The sequence below is a fragment of the Heterocephalus glaber genome, unplaced genomic scaffold, assembly GCF_053883595.1.
Source record: "Heterocephalus glaber isolate CG9 unplaced genomic scaffold, H.glaber_assembly_v1.0 deba00001608, whole genome shotgun sequence".
Lineage (NCBI taxonomy): Eukaryota > Metazoa > Chordata > Mammalia > Rodentia > Bathyergidae > Heterocephalus > Heterocephalus glaber.
Genome location: NW_028258379.1, coordinates 7,612,686 through 7,628,530, shown reverse-complemented (window position 1 = coordinate 7,628,530; position 15,845 = coordinate 7,612,686). Strand labels below are relative to the sequence as shown.

At 36.5% G+C, this 15,845-nt stretch overlaps 1 protein-coding gene and 1 pseudogene across 35 annotated transcripts in view; both read right to left on the bottom strand.

Annotated features, from left to right (window-relative positions):
- Nucleotides 1–15,845, bottom strand: part of Gphn (gephyrin) — a 589,435-nt gene that overhangs the window by 411,574 nt on the left and 162,016 nt on the right. The gene's annotated exons all lie outside the window — the stretch shown is intronic.
- Nucleotides 722–14,971, bottom strand: LOC101725586 (axin interactor, dorsalization-associated protein pseudogene; annotated as a pseudogene). Its single transcript, XR_015444929.1, has one exon. The product of XR_015444929.1 is annotated as an axin interactor, dorsalization-associated protein pseudogene (transcript).

The following is a 15,845-nucleotide window of genomic DNA, read 5'->3' as shown; positions in this document are numbered from 1 at the left end:
CTATCTATAAAGACTTTGTTTCCATTTTTCCATTTTCTTATATTAATTCCATTCGCTTCTTTCCTTTCCCCTACCCCTCCCACTTCCTCTTCCCCTTTACCCCTTTTCTTCCTTTTTCACATTATCTACTCTACCTTTTAGTCCTTATTTACACTTTCAGTTTCTCATGCTAGAGAAACTATTCTGTATTTACACATGTGTGTCTTACTTATTTCACTTAAGAGTATCGCCTCAAGGTAAATCCATTTAGCTATAAATGTCTCTAATTTTTCATTTATTATGGCTGAGTAGTACTCCATTCTATTTAAAAAACACATTTTCTTTATTCAGTCTGCAGTTGAAGGGCATTTGGGCTGTTTCAAAGTTTTAGCTATTACAAGCTGTGCTGCTATGAACATGTGTGCACATATATCACTGTGGTATGATTCTTTTAATTCTGTTGGGAAGATACCCAGCAGCAGAATAGCTGTGTCAAATGGGACTTCCAGTCCTAGTTCTTTGAGGTATCTTCATACTGATTTCCACAGTGGTTGCACCAGTCTACACTCCCACCAGCAGTGGAGCAGGGTTCCTCTTCCCCCACAGCCCCGCCAGCATTTGTTATTGGTTGATTTCATGACAGCAGCCATGCTTTCTGGAGTGCTTTCTGGAGGTGGAATCTCAGCATTGTTTTCATTTGCAGCTCTTGAAAGACCATTGATGTTGAAGATTTTTTCATGTATTTATTTGCTATTTCTACTTCTTTGTCTGAGAAATGTCTGTTCATTTCAGATGCCCATTTTCCAATGGGGTTGTTAAATTTGGGAGGCCTAGTCTTTTTAAGTTCTTTATAGATTCGAGATAGTAGGCCTTTGTCTGAGGAAAAGCAGGTGAAGATTTTTTCCCACATTGTGGGTTGTCTCTTCACACTGTTGGTGGTTTCTCTTGCTGTGCAGAAGCCTTTTAATAAGAAGAGATCCCACTTGTTGATTGTTTGTGCTAGTTCATGGGCAACTGAGGTTTTGTTCATAAAATCTTTTCCTACACCGATGTCTTCAAGGGTTCTACCTAACCTCTGTTCCAGCCGGTTCAGCATTTCTATTTTAATACTTAGATATTTAATCCATTTCAATTTTAGTTTAGTGCATGGCATCAGATATAGGTCGAGTTTTAATCTTTGGCAAGTTGAAGCCCAATTTCTCCAGCACCATTTATTAAAGAGGCTATTTTTCCTCCAGTTGAGGGTGTTTGGCTCGTTTATCAAAGATAAAGGCTGGGTTTGGCTGAGTGTGTCTACAGTTGTTTCGGCATCTTCTAATCTCTTCCATTGGTCCTCAGGTCTGTTTCTTTGCCAGTACCATGCTGTTTTTATCACAGTAGCTTTGTAGTATAGTTGCAGGCTGGGGACTGTGATACCCCCTGCCATGTCTCTGTTACCTAGAATTGCTTTTGCTGTTTTGGGTTTCTTCTTGTTCCAAATGAATTTTGGGATTGTCTTCTCAAAGTCTGTGAAGTATGCTACTGGGATCTCAATTGCATTGAATCTATATAGCAGTTTTGGAAGTATGGCCATTTTCACTATATTGATCCTTCCTACCTAGGAGCAAGGGATGTCTGTCCATTTTCTGATATCATCTTCAATCTCTCTTTTCAGAGTGCTATAGTTTTCAGAGAAGAGGTCTTTGATTTCTTTCAATAGGTTGATTCCCACGTATTTCAGTTTTTTGGATGCTATTGTGAAAGGAATTATTTGCCCTATTTCTCTCTCAGGGAGTCTGTTATTCGTGTAGAGGAAAGTTACTGATTTTTGTGTGTGGATCTTGTATCCAGCTACTTTACTGAATTTGGTTATTAAGTCTAGAAGACTCTTGGGGTCTTCTATATAGAGTATCATGTCATCTGCAAATAATGACAATATGACTTCTACATTTCCTATCTTTATTCCTTTTCTTTCTTTTGTCTAATTGCCATGGCTAATGTTTCCAAAACTATATTGAACAGGAGTGGTGTTAGTGGACATCCTTGTCTTGTTCCTGGTTTTAGGGTGAAGGATTTCAGTTTTTGACCATTTAGTATGATTCTGGGTGTTGGTTTTTCATAGATGGCTTTTATCAGTTTGAGGTAGAGACCACCTATTCCAATATTTTGTAGGGTTTTTTATCATAAATGCATGTTGGATTTTGTCAAATGCTTTTTCTGTGTGTATAGAGATAATAACATAGTTTTTGTCCTTGGCTCTATTGATATAGAGTATTACATATTGATTGATTTTCTTATGTTGAATGATCCCTGCATCCCTGGATGAATCCCACTTGATCAGGGTGTATAATTTTCTTGATGATCTTCTGCATTCTATTTGACAGTACCTTATTAAGGATTTTTGCTTCTATGTTCATTAGTGAGATTGGCCTATAGTTCTCTTTTTGGGTTCAGTCTTTCTCTGCTTTGGGGATCAAGGTGATGCTTGGTTCCAGGAATGAATTTGGGAGTATTGCTTCCCTTTCAATTTCATTGAAGAGTTTAAACATTAGTGGCAGTAGTTCCTCTCTAAATGTCTTGCAGAATTCAGCAGTGAAGCCATCAAGGCCTGGGATTTTCTTAGTTGGGAAGTTTTTAATTACATTTTCAATTTCATGGATATTGGGTCATTTAGAATTTTTAGATCTTCGTTCAACTTTGGTAATTCATATGTATCTAGGAATATGTCCATTTCTTCTGTGTTTTCCATCTTATTAGCGTATAGGTTCTGGAAGTAGGTATTGATGATCCTCTAGATTTCTTCTGGGTCTGTTGTAATTTCACCCTTTTCATTCCTAATTACATGGATTTGGGCCTTTTCTTTTTCTTTCCTATTTCTGATAAGGCTGGCTAAGGGTTTGTCAATTTTGTTGATTCTTTCAAAGAGCCAACTCTTGGCTTCATTGATTTTTTTGTATCGTTCTCTTAGTCTCCATTGATTTCTTTATAATTTCCTCCATCGTATGAGCTTTGGGTTTGTCCTGCTCTTCTTTTTCTAGAAGCTTGAGGTTCAGAATCATGTTGTTTAATTAGGCTTGTTCTGTTTTACTAATATGTGTATTCACTGCTATCATTTTCCCTAAGACTGCTTTCATTGTGTCCCATAGATTATACGTTGTATTGTCATTGTCATTTAATTGAAGGAACTGTCTGATTTTTTCAATTTGCTCTGTGACCCATTGATAATTCAGAAGTGTTTTGTTCAATTTCCACGTGCTTATGAAATTTTTCTAGTTTCTTTGGTAGGGATCTCCAATTTCATTGTACTGTGGTCTGATAATATACAGGCGATAACTTCAATTCCTTTGCACTTACGTAAACATGTTCTATGCATGAGCATGTGGTCTATTTTGGAGAATGACCCATGTGCAGCTGAGAAGTATGTGTATTCTGATTTTGTGGTGTGGAACACTCTGTAATCATCTGTTAAGTTCATTTATTCAAGAGTTCGATTGAGTTCTAGTATTTCATTACTTAGTTTTTGTCTAGTTCATCTACCTATTTGTCACGGTGGGGTATTGGGGTCCCCCGCTAGAACTATATTACTGCATATATGACTTTTCATGTCTGTGTTTTATATAATTGGGTGCAGTAGTGTTTGGTATGTTGATATTTGTGACTGTCATCTCTTCCTCTTGGATTCTTCCCTTTACAAGGATGTAGTGTCCTTCTTTGTCTCTCTCAATCAGTGTTGCTTTGAAATCTACTTGACCTGCAAAGAGGATAGCTACTCCTGCTTTTTTTTGGGTTCCCATGTCCTGGAGCATTGTTTTCCACCCTTTAACTTTCAGTCTATGACTTTCTTTTTGAATTAAGTTTTTTTCTTGTATGCAGCATATTGTTGGATTTTGCTTCTTGACCCATTCTTCCAGTCTATTTCTTTTGATTGGTGAATTGAAACCATTAACATTGATGGATATAAATGAAACGTATTGACTTATCATTGTCATGACTTTTTCTTTTTGTTGGATTCTCCCCCTTTACATTTAATTTCTCGTTGCGCCCAATGGGTTCATTCTGCTGTGTTTCCTGGGGTTGTGATCCTCATTGTCCTTTCCTAGGGTATTGTCTAAAATTTTTTGGAGTGCTGGCTTGGTATTCATGAAGTTCCTAAGGTGCTCTTTGTTATGAAAGTATCTTATTTCTCCATCAATTATGAAAGATAGTTTTGCAGGGTACATCAATCTGGGTTGGAGGCTGTTTTCCTTTTGGGCTTGAATATGTCACTCCAAGCTCTTCTTGCCTTGAGGGTTTGGGTTGAGAAGTCTGCTGTGATTCTGATGGGCTTTCTTTATATGTGATTGTTTCTTTTCTCTAACTGCTTGTAGAACTTTGTTCTTCTGTTTTGTTCTGGAATCTTTACAATTATATGCCTATGTGTAGATTTTTTTGATCAAGGCTATTTGGAGTCCAATATGCCTCACTTATCTCTATGTCAAGTTCTTTTCCCCTGCTTGGGAAGTTTTCTGCCATCACTTCTGTGAACAGATTTTATGTCATCTGTACTCTCTCCTGTTTCTTCTTTGACTCCAATCAGTCTTATGTTATTCTTCTGTGCATCGTCTAGCAGCTGCTGGATTAATTCCTTGTGGCCCCTTACAATTTTAAAGCAATTTTTCTTTTCCTGCTCACTAATTGCAATCTTATCTTCTATATCTGAAATTCTGTCCTCACATTGGCTCGTTGTGCTGTGTAGACTTTCAATGGAGTTTTTCATCTCTTGGAAATCTATTTGCATCTGTTTTATGGATTCCATTTGTTTCCTATGTTGGGATGCCATCATGTTCCTCAGCTCCTCTCTAGATTTATTAATCACATCTTGTAGTATGAGCACAATCTCTGCTGTTATCTGAGAGATTATTTCTGATTTCATTTTTTCCAGATCCCCTTTTGTTGCCAGTTCAGGGGGTCCAGGTGGCTGAGTATCAGAGTGTTCCATCTCATTTTCCTTTGGAGTTGCTGTAGGTGATCTGGAAGTCTGGTTTTGAGACTTGTTTCCCTGTCTTCTCATTTTGACCTGGGAGTAGGAGGGTGCTGTTGGCGTGAGGGTGCTGTTGGTGTCCCCTTGGCTCAGCTCTTCTGAGCTGGGAGCGGTCTGATGGATGGCGGCCTGGAAGCCCCTTCCTCTGGGCTAGGAGCGGCAGGATGGATGGCTACCTGGAAGCCCCTTCCTCTGGCCAGGAGTGGCAGGATGGCAGCTTGGAAGCCCCTACCTCTGGGCCTGGAGCCCATTTTCACCATTCTTATTCAGCATAGTATTGGAAACTTTATCCAGCACAATTATAATTAGGCAAGACAAAAAAGTAAAATAAAATAAAAGAAGTACAAATGCAATAGGAGTAGATCAAATTATCCATTTTCAAATAATATGAATCTGTACCTAGAAAATAACAGAGTTCAATATAAGTCTCTTAGATCTAATAAACAAATTCATTAAAGGAGTAGGATGCAAAATCAACATAGATTTCCTATATGCAAATAATAAACTTGCTGAGGAAAAAAATCAGAAGTTATTATTCATAAAAGTCACAAAAAATATACCTAGGAATCATCCTAAGGAGGTGAAAAACCTCTTCAATGAACATTATAAAACAGTGAGAAAAGAAACTGAAGAAAAGTGGGAGATGAAGAGGCTTCCCATGTTCATAGATTGGGAAAATTATTATTGTTAAAATGGTCATACTATCCAAAGCAATATGCAGATTCAAGGTAACAGTCAACAACATACTAATGACATTTTTCAGAGGACTAGGGAAAAGTCTGAGAATTCACATGAAAGCATAAAAAATTTGAAATAGCCAGAGTAATCCTGAGCAAACCAGCAATGCTGGAGACATCACAATACCTGATTTCAAAATATGCTACAGAACCATTGTAACAAAATAAGCATGGTACTGGTATAAAAACAGACAAGTAGACCAATGGAAAAGAGTGGAGGACCCAGGAATAAAATCAAGGGTCTACAACTGATGGGCATCTAAGCTGATCTTCCACAGAGGAATCAAAAACATACAACACAGAGACGATAGCCTCTTCAATAAATGGTGTTGGGAAAACTGGACATGTACCCACAGAAGTTGGAAACTAGATCTCTATCTCCTATCCTGTACAAAAGTCAACTCAAAATGCACCAAAAATATTAATGTATGACCCCAAAATTTGAGAAAGTACTAGATGAAAATATAGGGAAACCATTTCAAGATACTGGTATAGGTAATCATTCCTGAATAAACTCAGGAAATGATAGCAGAATTGCTGAATGGGATTACATCAAATTGAAAAGATTCTGCATAGCAAAGAAAATGATCAACAAAGTGAGGAAATGAGGAAACAGTCTACAGGATGGGAAAGAATCTTTCATGGCCATTCATCCAACAAGATTAATATTCAGAATATATAAAGAACACAGAATAATTATACCAGAAGGACAAGTAATTCAATAAATAGGCAAAGTACTGGACAGATCCTGCTCAAAAGAAGAAGTACAAATGTCCAATAAACATATGAAAAAGTGCTAAACTTTATTTAGCCATTAGGGAAAGGCAAATCAAAACTACATTTAGATTCCATTTAACCCTAGTCAGAATGGAAATTATTAAGGAAAAAAAGAAAGAAAAAAATGCTAGTGAGGATATGGGGAAATAAATAAACCCTTATACTTTGGTGGGAAGGTAATTTCCCACCAAATGTAAATTCCAGCTGCTATGGAAAACAGTATGAAGTTTCCTCATAAAACTTAACACTCCTGGGTATATATACCTGAAAAAAAACCAAGTCAACACACTATACAGAAACCTGAATACACATGCTTATTGTGACACTATTCACCTTGACCAGTTTATGGAATCAACCTAGATGCCCATCCCTTGATGAATGGACTAAGAAAATGTGGTATATATACACAATGCAATATAATTGAATCATAAAGAATAATTAAATTATGTAATTTGCTGGAAAATGGATGGACCTGTAGATCATAATGTTAAACAAAATAAGTCAGTCTCAGAAAGACTAGTACTGCATACTTTCTCTCATTTTTGGAATCAAGGGAAAAAAATAAAATGAGGTGAAAGCAGAAAGGGAACTATTAGGGAAAGGGAAGGATGGCGGGGGAAGGAAGGTGAATACAATCAAAGTATGTTATATACACTTATGGAAATTTCACAACAAATTCATTAATTTGTACAATTAATATGAAATAATGAGCACAATAACAAAGTAAAAAAACTTCAGCATAAACCACAGAATGAAGAGACAATCTACATACTCTGAGAAAATATGTGCAAATTACATCTTGAACAAAGAATTAATATCCACAAACTATAAGAAGCTTTAAAAACTCATTAGCAGAGTTGGGAGATGGAGGACTGCAAGTAGCCTACACTCACAAGTCACTCCAGAATATTTTTCCAAAACAACAAGTCTGTGAAGGGATAAGGGTACCAACGGAAATCGTGAGACTGCAACTTGACAGAGCTGGCAACCAGACAAAACCCTAAAATACTGGTGTTTAGAAAGATAAGTAAATTAACTGAAGCAACACACTCTGGAACTAAATGAACTGCAGTTCACTAGCGGAGGAGAAAGTTTTCCTCCTACACAGCGATAAAAGAGAAAATTCAGCATACTCTTGTTAACACAGACTCTGCTGCTAGACAGAGATACATAACATCCTGAGAAGTAGGAGATCTGAGTGCAACCAACCAAATAGTGATAGGAGTAGTAATTCCTGTTTCCTCTCCAGATTTAGATAGGGTAACATTGGGAAGCCACCTTAGAAGCAACACCCCCACCCTATTCCTTGCCTTGGTAGAACAAACAAGAGTTGGATGCAGGAGGAGTTGAGGTGAGAAGCCACTTTGAGTAGATATCTACCTCTGCCTAGGGATAGAAAAATCCCACACTTTTCTGTAACACCTGCCCTAGTAGCTAGGACCAGAGAAAAAGGTAGTATGATACAGTAAAAACTAAAATCACAAAACCAGGTGAAAGACTCCAGGTTCTGCTTCTAAAGAGTTTGAACTCTAGGCTGGAAGAACCTCAGTGAGGTGGAGGGATTTTGCTGAGTGCAAAACTGTAGCAATTTGAATACAGTGCCAGGCAACACATTCATTCACATTTTTTTAGTTTTTTGTTTTTGTTTTGTTTTTTGGTAGGAGAGGTTCTCAGTCTGCAGGCATCTTTATAGGGTCCAGTGGAAAGCTAGGCATCCATGGCCCCTAATACAAACAACCTGTGTATCCATACCCCTCCAATCTGCTCAGAGAGATTCATAGTAAAGATGGGGCATGGAGACACTGGCCATTTACACCTCCAAAAACAGTCTGGAAAATTAAAGCACTCAGGTGCATTCTGTGGAACTGTTACAGATTCAGCAGATAGCCTGAACTTTCTACCCCACACCCCATTCTCAGGTATGGAAGAGATTAAGTCAATAGGTACGAAGGGCTGGGGATTTGGCTTAGTGGTTCTGCCGCCTGCCTCGCAAGCGCAAGGACCCAAGTTTGATCCCTGGTATGAAAAAAAAAAAAAAATCACACAATAGGTATGAGCCAGCTCTGCACATTGCTAGACTTCATGCCTTCTCTAAACAGCATTCCTAATTGGACAGAACTGAAAAATAAAAATACTTTCACCGGCCTACCCCAATCAGGCAACATTCAACAATTGACTGCAGTATAAATACTACAAGAGGAAATATCAAATCTGGTTTTATTGACATATTTATTTGGTGTTTCTTTTTATATTTGCCTGGGGGAATTAATATGTGTATACCTAAGTGTTTATGAGTGCTACTTACTGCTTTTACCTCTATAGTTGCTGTTGATATAGGGCATATGATTCAGGGATGATACATGGACCTCCAAATAATATAAGGAAAATAAAACTCCCAACCTGCTAGATCAATCCAGACATGCCGAGTTCATGTTCTCTAAAACTGAAGAATGAATTCTAGGAACAACAGAAGTTAAGAGTAGGAAATATTTTGAGAGAAAGATAGCTTCTGTCTAAGAGAGACAGAAAGGGGCCTGGAAAGTGGGTTGCCCACAGACTCTGCTTCTCAAGGGAGCGTTACAGAGCAAAGCCATGAGGTGAGGTGAGGTGGGGATAAGGTATAACAAAACTATAGTCAACTAATAAGACTACAAGTACAGTTGCTTAGGTAATATTGATCCTATGGAAAATCACAATGAGGCAGGACAAAACTATGGTCAACCAATAAAGTTACAAGTGTAGTTGCTGATGTAATATTGATTAAGTAGGGATAAAACTGAGATAAAATTATTAATTAGATCAAAAAACAAATAAGCAGAGGAAATCATTACTAAAATGATCAATGAGCTCAATGATGATAAAAATTAACATAAAGAAATGCAGGATACAAAATCCCACTTTAGTGAAGGGACAGAAGCTTTGAAGCAAAAATCAAGCATAAATCCTGGAAATGAAAATCTGAATAAATCAAGAAGCTAAACTGAATCTCTTGGCAATACTCAAGATGAATAAGAAGAAAGCATATTAGGACTTATCTTAAAACAGTCAGTAATAATAAGAACAAGAAATAATGAAAAGATTATCCAAGAGCTAATAGACAGCTCTTAAAAAAACATACTGAAGAATCATTGGCCTTAAGCAAGGGGTTGAATTATAAGCTAATGAAATTTTTAAAGAAACTATTCAGTGAAATTATCCCAGAAAATTTCTCAAATTTGGGTAATGAAATTAATACATAAGTATAGGACACATGCAGAACCCCAAATAGAAATGATCAAAAAAGTACCTATTCAAGTGGGAGACAGGGAAGAGAACCGGTGGGGAGAGCAAGCTAAGCAACAGAGAGACCTGTAAGACTCAGAACATAGTTGCTCCCACAATGACTGCACCAGAAATAGAAAAGAGCCAACCTAATAGTCCAAGAAATTAATTTTGGTAGCTGCTTGAATACATACTAAATTTTGCAAAGCCATTTTTGCCTCTGTAAATAAATAGGATTTGAACTAAGTACAGAACCAAGTTGTTTTGCTCTGGATAAAAAATGAGTGATGCCAGAAATTGTATTATCAGTTTAATTTGGTGTACATCTGGTCAACATTAACACACCTAAAGCAAATCAAAAGTCATGAGAAAATCACTAGGATAATTCAACACCTCAAGATCAGAAGTCTTGATCACACTGTGTCAACAACAAGCTATGCTAATTTTAATTTAAAATATTATACTTTTTGAAAAATTCTTCTGAAAAAGACGAGCATTTAATGAAACAATAGTTTGATTATGACACCTACTAAGTGAACTTTTACCAAATTCTAGGCACTCCAAAAAAAAAAAAAGTACCTATTCATGGTATCTGACAGTTAAAATTCCAGAAATCCAGAAATAAAAAAAGAATACTAAAAGTAGAAGAATACTTATAAGAATACTTATAAGGGGTAATTCATCAGAATAATAGATTTCTCAAAAAAAAAAAAAAAAACCTTTAAAGTCAAGAGAGGTTAGAATGAAGATTTTCAAGCCTTGATAGAAAATCACTTCCAATCCAAATGACTATATCCCACAAGGATCTCATTCATACTTGGAAGATTATCTGTGATAAAGATAAATTTTAAAATTTCATGACCACAAAGAAATCCTAAACAGAGACAATGAGGACAACAACCACGAGGCTAACAGAAAGAATAAATCTCACTTGGAGAATAGTTAAATGAGTTAGAAACAGAAATAAATAAAACAGCAGAAAAATAACAAAATGACAGAAAGACACAAACTACTATATACCTTTCCATAGTAATAATTAATGTAAATGGTCTCTCCAATTAACAAAACACATATAGGCAAAATGGATTTAAAATTAAGAACTATCTATATGTTGCCTGCAAGAAACACACCTCATCCACAATGATATACAAAGAATGTAAGTGAAAGGAAATAAAATGATACTACAAATAGCTGGAGTCCAAAAGCAAACAGGAATAGCTATATTCTTCCAATAAATTAGACTTCAAATCAAAACTGGTCAGAAGAGATAAACAAAGCCAATAAATACTGATATAAGGAACAATTCACCAAGAGGAGATAACAATTAGAAATATAGGAAGTATGATAAAAACGAATGAATGTTTAAACTTTCAAAAAAAATTTTACAGTAAATGACATGTTGCCTTTAATCTTTCTCTAAATATTCCCTCTCACTTAGAACACTTGCACCATCATTCTTGCCACATTCTGAACCACTTCTGGAAGTCTTTTGTGTTCTTATAAGCTATGATAAAAAAAATGACAGATACTTCTCCTAAGTGCCATCCAATGGAAAAGAAGTCCCAGAAAAACATTATAGCGTTCTCACCTACCTTACTGACCAAATCTGGTAGTTGGAACTTTTAGCTCTTCCCCAAAGTCAAAATCATCAAAAAAGATAAACGTTTTGAATTGATTCAGGACTTGAAGGTAGCCATGACATCACAACTAAATATAATTACAAAAGAGAATTTTCAAAACTGCTTCAGAAAGTGGCAAGAATGATGGGGTAAGTTTGTTTGAAGTGAGAGGGAGTAATTTGAGGGGAATTAATGAAAATATATCTTTTACTGCAATATGTTTTAAATTAAGTATTCACTGCATTTTTATTACAACTCATATATCCACTGAATATCACCACATCCAATTTCATAAAACAAACACTATTTTACATAGAAGGACAGAGATCAATACAATCATAACAAGAAACTTAAGTACTCCCTGCTCATGAATAGGCCAACCAAATACCTTCCTCCCCAAATCAACAAAGATACATCAGAGTTACACTATAGATCAAACGGATTTAACATATTCACAGAATTCTTCATCCAAAAACACCTTCTTTTCAGTAGCCCATGGAACTTTCTCTAAAGCAGACCATTTTTTTTAGGCCATAAAGCAAGTCCCAATAAATACAAAAGTACTGAAACAATCTTATCAGATCACAATGGAATGAAACTGGAAATCAACAGCTAAAGAAACCACAAAAATTACAAAACACACAGACACTGACTAATACTATACACTTTTCTTCAGTTTTGCTACATTTTATTGGTACATTTTAGGGGATAATTTTTTTAGGTCTTATCACCAACATTAAACAGAGGTACTGAGTATTGCACAAGATACAGAATCCTGCTGAACACCTTAAAAAGTATGCATGATCTGGAAAAGATGTGGGACTCTTGCCCTTTGAGGTGCTTATCATCTGAATATTTGACAACTCAGGAGTTTAATAAGAATTGAAAGAAAAACAAAAGAATTTACTAAGGCAAATTCTTCTTCCCCTACAGTAGTGGTGGTAAATGTATGGCACGCGCACCACAGTGGGCTGTTTGTTATCACTGAAAGCTCTAAAAGGTTCACCATCATTGCCCTAGAGCTATAGTGGATTGAATCATTTCAGCATTTGGAATTGATCCAATCAAGATGAAACAGAATACTGATTTTATTGAGAATTATTTTAGGCTCATATAGATTTTATTAACTTTCACATGTTGAACAGAACTGACCTCACACAACTGAAAGTAAAGACTAGATCTCTTGAGGTACAAAGGCTATACCAACTTAATTGTGGTTACTTTTTTTTTTTGGTACCGGGGATTGAACTTGGGACCTCGTGCTTGCAAGGCAGGCAGTGGGCACCACTGAGCTAAATCCCCACCCTGGTTATTTTTTTTTTTTAAATATACTGAATGGTATAACTTGGGTTATTATATTAGTTTAAATATAGGCAATTTTCTGATACTGTATTCCTCTCATGCATTGTTCATTTAAAATACTGAATGTTAAAATATGTGGGTTATGCAGCTAATTCAGAAAGCCCATCACACAACAATATTCACTGTATATGTACTATGAAACTGTATCCTTTTTTAAAATCAAAAGTCATACAAATAGTTAAAATTATAATAAACTAGTGACCTGTACATTTTCATATGGATGAATGGCAATTTACCTAGATAGGAACTAAATGGCTTTTTAATCTATGTATACATACTTAAAAACAGAGTATCACTCTAGGTTTGCACAATCATCACTCTAAGAAGGTATGCAGGTTTTAAGGTTTAACAATCAGTTGTTAGAAAAATAGAAGTTACACTAGCAGTATCTCATTAGCACATGACTCAATTATTGTTTGTTTGTTTGTTTGGTTTTTTGGTTCCGGGGATCGAACTCGGGTCCTTGCGCTTGCACAGCAGACCGTGAAACCACTGAGCTAAATCCCCAGCCCGACTCAATTATTTTTAGATGACATAACTTAAAAAACACTGCAAACTCATCTAATATTTTGTATTTACTTTGAGATGCTTCCAATGTTAACCCTACAATCATTATAAAAAAACAACAACAACAATGTGATGCAGAACAGCTGATCAACATGACTAAAATATGCTCACTTTCAGAAGAAGAATCTAGTCATTGGGTAAAAACTGCAGCTACCATCTGGGTATACTCCCATATGGGATGCTGATCCGGGCAAAGCACATTATTTCTAAGCAGGAGAACTATCAGATCAGTTTGAGATGCAGCATTGTGTGTAAGGAGCAACCTACACTCTTCCATTCAGACAATGCATTATGACTGGTCGGTCCAATTCCTCTTTGTACAATTTGGTACTAACTTATGCACCTTAATGTAGAATTTGATGTTAACTCAAACCAAAAGAGCATACTGGAACAAAAGTGTGCATATGTGTAAACTTTAACACATTCGTATTGCTGCCTTAATTTGATGAGCATGTTAGCAAAATACCACTGCTCTAGGAAGCAGGATAGGAACATTGGTATATTATGAAATAGACTATTAATTGCACAATACAAAACTAAAAACATTAACAATATCTACAAGAAGCTTATAGCCAAAGGAGTCTTATGCATCAGTGATGTGCTGTTATCTGCACAATGGACTCACTCACTGGCTAGCATGAGCACACCGCACTTCTTGTTTGTCGAAGGGCTAATATTTTACCTCCATGATAGTTTCTACCAAGGGGAAAGATTCACAGAAGTTCCAGCTTATTCATGTCATGGTCATTCCTTGTGCAATGTTTGATGTAGATGAAGAAAAAGTGATTTCTTGGTCAATAACTATAATTCCATTCTTTTAAAGTCAGTGGTTTCTTGTATAATTCCATTATAATTGGCTCAGGTTTAATCTCATCCATCCTCATGAGAACAAAACACTTGGTGCTGGTAAACTTTTTTTTTTTTTTTAAGCTTTGCAGTGTTTCAATTCAAAGAAGATAGCTGCACCTCTGGTTAATTTTTCAACATGCTTCTGGAACTCAATGTTCACATTAAAATGAACATATGTATCTCCTTTTCTTGAAGCCACAGGAATATTTTGCACAAATATTAACCTATGCTATTCAGATGTTTTACATTAATTGTAATATAAGGATCAATGTATTGCCTAGTGTCTTTCAGATCATTTTTTTCAATTCTAAAAGTGAGCCATGTTATTCCTGCCTGTGATTACAACCTTGATAATAAAAGTACCACAAATTCTACCATGAAAAGAATCAGGAGAACCTGCTCTGGCATCACCTTCTTCCTCATCTTCTTCAAATGCTAAGTTCTCTTCTTCACTAGATGCAAAAATTCTTTTTAACAGGACAGCCTGAACATCAAATGCAAATTCTTGATTATATATAAGATTACTCTTTAGGATTGGTTCTAGCTTCTTTAGTTTCTCCAGTTTAAGTTCTTCATGAGACTCTAGGCTGTGAAGATATGCTTCACAATTCTAAGCATGTTGCAATTTTGTTTATAGTTTTCTTTCGATCTTCTATAAACTCAAAATTATTGTGTTGAGCTTGGGATTCTTTTTTAAGGTATCCTGCTAGTATCGAATACTCACCTATCTCCTCTAATAGCTAGTTCCAAGAGTCAAAGTCAGCACCTCTCCCAAAGCTGGCATCCAACCGTGACAGCAGACTCTGGGTCACCTCTCACATACCCTGTCCCTGCCCAGATGCCTCCTGTCCCGGCCCCAGAACCAGACCCAGCCCCACTGAGGCCAGGCTCTAGGTTAGTGATAGCGAACCTACAGCATGTGCCACAGAGGGACAGTTGTAACACTGAAAGATCTAAAAGTTTTGCCATTAGGCATCACCCTCCCTAGGTCTGTCCAACAACATTTACAAGGAAAGAAGGAACTGGTATGGGCACCACTGCCACCTAGTAAGGAGTTGCTCAGAGGCCATTTGCCACCACAGGAAAACTTGCAGCTCTGAAGTTGTCACCCCGTGAGGCCTGCCCCAAGGCCTACACTGCTTAGAATGAGGCCTCCAAACAGGCCAGGCTGCATGGCTATTATGGGTACTCTTCCTTCCTACAGACAAGACTAAAGCTCGTGGGTGATTAATATACTCCTGTATGATAAATGGATCACAGGACAAAAAGAGATCCAAGAGAAATTTAAAATTCCTAGAATCAAATGATAATGAAAACACAACATATCAGAACCTGTTGGGTATAATGAAAGCAGTTCTAAGGGAAATGCTTAGTAGTACTTACATTAGAAAAACAAAGTGAGTGCAAATCACCAAGCCACCCCTTCCCCCAAAAAAAATTTAGACAGAAAGTAACAGGAAAGATCAGAGGAAAAATTACTGAAACAGAGACTAAAAAAATACCAAAGGTCAATTAATCAAAGAGTTGGTTCTCTGAAAAGATAATAATAGAGCTGGGGATTTAGCTCAGTGGTTCTGCCACCTGCCTTGCAAGTACAAGGTCCCGAGTTTGATCCCCAGTACCAAAAAAAAAGTAGGAAAAGACAATAATGAACTCATAGCAAAAAGTACCAAAGGAAAAAGATAACACACATTA